Source organism: Myotis lucifugus, unplaced genomic scaffold, assembly GCF_000147115.1.
Source record: "Myotis lucifugus unplaced genomic scaffold, Myoluc2.0 scaffold_665, whole genome shotgun sequence".
NCBI lineage: Eukaryota > Metazoa > Chordata > Mammalia > Chiroptera > Vespertilionidae > Myotis > Myotis lucifugus.
The window spans coordinates 225,562-232,138 of record NW_005871713.1 but is presented as its reverse complement, the minus strand read 5'-3'; positions in this window follow the sequence as shown (position 1 = coordinate 232,138).

Sequence of the window (6,577 nt, the reverse complement as noted above, 5' to 3'; positions counted from 1 at the left end):
AAACTTAATTTATATGTTTAATAATAAGGTACATATAATGCTGTGACATGTACTTTTATTTTAAAGTTAATATGTTTATTTTCATTTTTATGAAAAAAGTAAAGAATAGTGTCTAATATCTGCACATACAAAATGGTACAGAATTAAATATTCATATCACTTTTTCTATACCATGTAAGAGACATAAATTATATATTTTCTTGCATATCCTTCCACAAATATCCCTTGTATACCTCACATATGTATTGATATGTACATATGTATATCGCATACATGTTTGTGCATGAATGTGTGTATCATATTTAGACAGTATTTTTAAATTTAAAAGCCTGTATATTATAACCATTGTATTTTTATAAATCAATGTGTCTTATAAAATATATAAATAGTACCTATATGCATTTTCTAATAGTAATTTAGTGTTGTTGTTGTTGTTTATTTCATGTACATTTACCTCAAAAAATGTTAGGGATTCTGTGTAGGTGGGATCTAAGTGTCATTTTGAAACCAGCAATCCATCCTATCAATTACATATCAAGCAAAACATGCCTGTTTGCAATAAGGACACATGTAGTAAGATAACTCCATTAGCAGAGGCTGGAACAGCATAGAACAAATCCACTTGGCATCCAAGACTCTGCCCGACTTAGAAAGCATATTTTTTTAATATTTTTTTTTTATTTTTCACAGAGAGGAAGGGAGAGAGATAGAGAGTTAGAAACATCGATGAGAGAAACATCGATCAGCTGCCTCCTGCACACCTCCTACTGGGGATGTGCCCGCAACCAAGGTACATGCCCTTGACCAGAATCGAACCTGGGACCCCCCAGTCCGCAGGCCAACGCTCTATCCACTGAGCCAAACTGGTTAGGGCAGAAAGCATATTTTGAGAAACTAAACTAATGATTCCTACACTGAACAGGAATTTAAACCCAGTTTTAAATACCAACATCTGCTTGTTACTACTATTGCTGAACACTTGGAGAAAATTGGTAGCAGGAGGTACAATCAATTAATATTTTATTTGCATCCACCATGACCCTGAAACACTAGTTCTTAACATGCATATATTTTAGTACCACATTCATCTCTGGGAAGAGATTAGGCCATACAGAGAAGGTTCTTTCTAACTTCTATCTTCATGAGTTATTTGATTTAGTAAGAGAACATCTGCAAGACCATTCTAATCATGCTAATAAACTCAAAGTTCCATCTTATTTAAAAGACTACCATTGAAAAGTAACATAAATTCATTCTGTTAATAGGAAACTTGGACAATTATAGCAAAGGCATGTAAGACATGGTCCAATTGATCATTGACAACTATATTAGCAGTGACAACTTTATCCAGTATGTTGAATACTGAGATATTTATCATTTTTCCCTCATAAAATGTAAGGCTAAATGCTGACATTTCCAGTTGTAGCTAAATTGGGGTGCATTCACTGGGCTTCGCCTGACCCCTGGCCCCGGCATCATTGTTTTCCAGATACTGCGACCCAGCTGTAGAGTCGATGTCTCTAAATTTCTAGGATTAACCATCACTTGAGACAAAGAATTTAAGGGGCTGTGACTTATTATTCTGCAACTCTTCCTTTCAAACTCTTTGAAACTCTTAGTTCTTAAGAAGTGTCTGTTAGGCCGCTCCATCTTATTGAATGATTATTATTCCTTGTGGTAAAGGCCATTTTCATTTTCTAGTTACAATCAGCTGCACCTGGGACCCTGTCTTCCTCTTGACAATCTGATTTCCCCAAGGAGCCCTACTGGGGAACGGAAGCCATTCCTGCTTCAGTGGTTCTCAACCTTGGCTGCACATTAGAATCACCAGGGAATCTTTTTAAAATCCTAATTTCTGGGCCTTATGATGAGGCATGTAAGACATGGTCCAATTGATCATTGACAACTCATGATGAGGCCCAGAAATCAGGATTTTAAAAAGATCCCCAGGTGATTCTAATGTGCAGCCAAGGTTGAGAGCCACTGTGCTAGATCCACCCAAGTTCCTTGCTGTATTCTGGGTAAGACTACAGCTCTTCTGGGCTTTGCATTTTGTCCTGTCTTGATTATATATATTTATAATGTCTGATGTCAGTCCCAGGCTTCAAAGTAGGCATTATATAACAGTGTCTGAACTTATAACAAATGTCTTGGTCTGGAAAAGTAAGTTACCTCTTGCAAACTCCTTCATGGTGATAATAAAAATCAATCATGTAAATAAAATCATTTTTAAAAACAGATTCTTACTAAACATACTCTAATTATGTAATCCAACAATCATATTTACCCAGAGGAACTGAAAACTGTATCAGCTCAAATACCTATGCACAGATATTTATAGTTTTGTTCATAATTGCCCAAACTTGGACGCAACCAGTTAGTGAATGGATAAGTAAACTGTGGGCCATGCCGACAATGGAATACGCATATTACTAAGTGAAAGAAGTCAATCTTAAAAGGCTCCATATTACATTATTCCAACTACTAATATATGACTACTAATATATGACATTCTAGAAAAGGCAAAACTTTGAAGCCAAGAAGAGATCAATATCTTCCAAGGGTTAAAGGCTGGGGATGGAATGAATAGGCAGTGCAGAGAGGATTTTAGGACATAAACATGCTCAATATTGTGCATACTTGTCATTATAAATTTGTTTAAAGCCATAGAATATACAACACCAATAGTGAACCCTAATGTAACTATGGACTTTGGATAATATGGTGTGTCAACATAGTTAGCCAATTGTTACAAGTGTCCCACTTTAGTGGAAGATGTTGAGAAAGGAGATGGCTGCCGATGTGTGGGGGCAGGAGGTGTGTGGAAAATATCTCTACCTTCTGCTCAATTTTGCTATGATCCTAAAACAACTCTAAAAAAATAGTGAGGTTAAAAAAAGCATATGACTCTTAATTATGTCATAATCCACCTATTCTCCTGACATTAAAACCATAGGATAGTTCATAAATTCTCTATCTTTTCCATCCCACCAGAATTACTTAAATGCAAACTATAATAAAGCTTTCACTAATAACTATAAGAAGTTATAACTGTTTATAAGAAGTCATTTTATTTTATCAGAAACTGAATTGTTAAACTATATATATATAGATTTAATTTCAATATTTGAATTAATGTCTGAAAATGGAAATAACAGTATTTCTAAGGGCAGATTTTACAAACAATGTATTCTTTAATAAAATAGACATTTCCCTTTTTTCCTGTCTCCACCAGATATTTGAATGTCAATTTATGATTCAAAGATGTTTTAAAATGGTTATAATTATGCCTCCCTTTTACCCTTGTTCTTCTTATTTTTATTTGTTAGTATATTTTGTTCATTACATTCCACATATAAGTGAGATCATTTGGTTATTTGTCTTTTTCTGGCTTATTTCACTTAGCATAATATTCTCCAGGTCCATCCATGCTGTCAAATAATAAGATTTCTTTCTTTTTTTACAGTCAAGTAGATTTCCACTGTATAAATGTACCACAGCTTTTTTTATTCACTCATCTACTGATGGACACTTGGCTGCTTCTAAGTCTTGGCTTATTGTAAGTAACTCCGCAATAAATATAGAGGTGCATATATTCTTTTGAATTAGTGTTTCTGGTTTCTTCAGATAAATTCCCAGAATTGGAATCACTGAGTCATAAGGCAGCTCCATGTTTAATCTTTTGAGGTAAGTCCATATTGCTTTCCACAGAGGCTGTACCAGTCCGCATTCCCACCAACAGGCACCAGGTTTATTTTTCTCCACATCCTTGCCACTTGTTTGTTGATTTATTGATGGTAGACTTTCTGACAGGTCTGAGGTGATATCTGATTGTGGTTTTAATTTGCATTTCTCTGATGATTAGTGATGTTGAGCATCTATTTCTCTGTCTGTTGGACATCTGTATGTCCTCTTTGGAGAAGTGTCTGTTCAGGTCCTTTGCCCATTGTTAATTGGATTGTTTGATGCATTGGTGTTGAGTTGTGTAAATTCTTTATAAATTTTAGATATTAACCCCTTATCGGTTGTATCATTGATGAGTATGTTCTCCCATTCAAAGGGTTGTCTTTTCATTTTGTTGATGGTTTCCTTTACTGTGCAAACCTTTTTTAGTTTTATGTAGTCCCATAAGTTTATTTTTTCTTTTGCATTCCTTGCCCAAAAAGATACATCAGAAAAAAAATATCCCTATGAGAAATGTCTGAGATTATACTGCCTATGTTTTCTTCTAGGATTTTTATGGCATCAAGTCTAACATTTAAATATTTAATACATTTTTAGTTTATTCTTGTATATGGTGTAAGAAGGTGGTCTAGTTCCATTTTTTTACATATATTTGTCCAGTTTTTCCAATGCCATTTATTGAAGTGACTCTCTTTACCCCATCGTATTTTCTTGCCTCCTTTGTAAAATAATAATTGATCATAAAAATATAGGGTTATTTCTGGGCTCTCTATTCTGTTTTATTGGTCTATATGTCTGTTTTTATCCCAGTTTGATATCAGGTAACATGATTCTTCTAACTTTGTTCTTCTTTCTTAAGATCACCATTGCTATTCTGGGTCTTTGGTGGTCTCATATAAATTTTTGAAATATTTGTTCTAGCTCTGTTAAATATGCCTTTGGGATCTTGATAGGAATTGTGTTGAATCTATAGATTGCTTTGGGTAGTACGGATATTTTAATGATGTCTATTCTTCCTATCCATGAACACTGTATAGATTGTTTTGCATTATAACCTTCCCAGCACAATGGTATTTTCTAAACCTGGAGCAAAGTCATATTTATCTTTTAGAGTAGTAGTTTAAAACATAACTTTAAAAGTAAGAGATACAGTAATGATAAAGACTGTTATTTTAAGTAGTGTAAGTGTTAACTTAATCACAATAGTTTTATCAAATTAATGATGTTGTTTTTATTTAATTATATAGTACTTATTTATCTATGTTAATCATATTATGTAACATAATTATGTAATTGACTTATTTAAGATATGATTATCATGATCATCACTAAACATCAGCAGAAATGGCCACAGATGAACATGTTGTTCCAGAAGTACTATGTCAAAGTGACACTAAACATAATAGGTAATTGTGTTTGCAAAGGCTTGAAGCTTTGGTAAAAGCTGTTCTATGTTAAGATTCGCCTGTATTTACCCCAAAGTCTCCACAAACTGGATGCTTCAGGGACAGTTCAGACTTAACCTTACCAATTGAGACTTAACCTGAATTTGAGTCAATGGCTGGAAACCTTGTAAATGACAAAGGGTGCTCACTGAATATTAAATAGAACATATCTTTTGAATTATGAGATCACCCAGTGCCTCTGTCAGTACCTGGATTAGGACAAATCTGTCACCTCACACCAAGTTATCTTATTCATCTCTGCAATTGAACTTTAGATTTTACTATGCAATTGCAATTATTTTCAGCTTTTGAATTGATTTTATATATTTTATTACAACACCTGCTTTTATATATTTATTAGTAACAGCTTCAGATTATGTCCTTGCAACTTTTATGTGCTTAATTAAGTAATTGTTGATTTATTTCATTTTTTATTTATTTTAATTGCTCTTTTTATAAGAATCAAAGCATTTATAGCTACAGAGATTTCTCCAAGTAAATATTTGCTCACATTTCATATATTTTTCTTTTTCTAGATTTCTTCAAGTGCTATTTTTAAAATTCGATTTATGACCCCAAAATTAATGAGAAAGAAACACCTAAAATAAAGTTTGTATTTGTGCTGTTTGTTTTCTTGGTTTCCCTTTATCTTATCAAATTACATTTTACTTGTATTATGTTTAGAAAATGCATACAATTTTTACCTTTTAGAATTAATTAAAATTTTATCATGTGGGATACACTTATCTATATATTCTGGGTACATTTAAAAAGAAATATGTTGCAGTGGGTAGAATAGGTCACTTGAGGAATTTACTGTGATGGAAACCAGTTTATGCCAATAATTCCCAACCCACCTTTATAGATCAATTACTGAATCAACTATAGGCTCATGAAAAAGGAAATAGTCCATGGTTTCAGTGTATAAAGACAACAGTAAGAACACTCTCTTCTACCCTAATTCACCAATATGGTAAATTATATGCCTGACAAAATCATGGCATTCCACCTCAAGCTGGATGTGATAGATAAAATTTGAGAGACATTTACACCATGGTTGGACTACAATTAGCTACCTTATTATATAACTATTGCCTATAAAGAGAAACCTAAAGAGAAGGTAGGATTGCACATCCCAAATAAGCAAAACATCACAAGAAAGTATACCCACGCTAAATTTGCACCTTATTTATCTTAGTCTACTTGCCTATAATAATTGAAATAGGACTCTGCTCATCCATGAATGAGGAATACTCATCTGCTTTCCCAAGGTTGTACATCAGAAGGTTAGTTTTTGTTTTGTTTGTTTTTGTATGTGTTTTTTTTTAAATAGGAGGCTAATTATTAGTATATCAAATATGAATCTTTCATTGGGGACATGGTAGTGACAATTTTAGGCATTAAGACTATCAATGAAGAATAAAATATGGATTCTTAGCTACAATCAT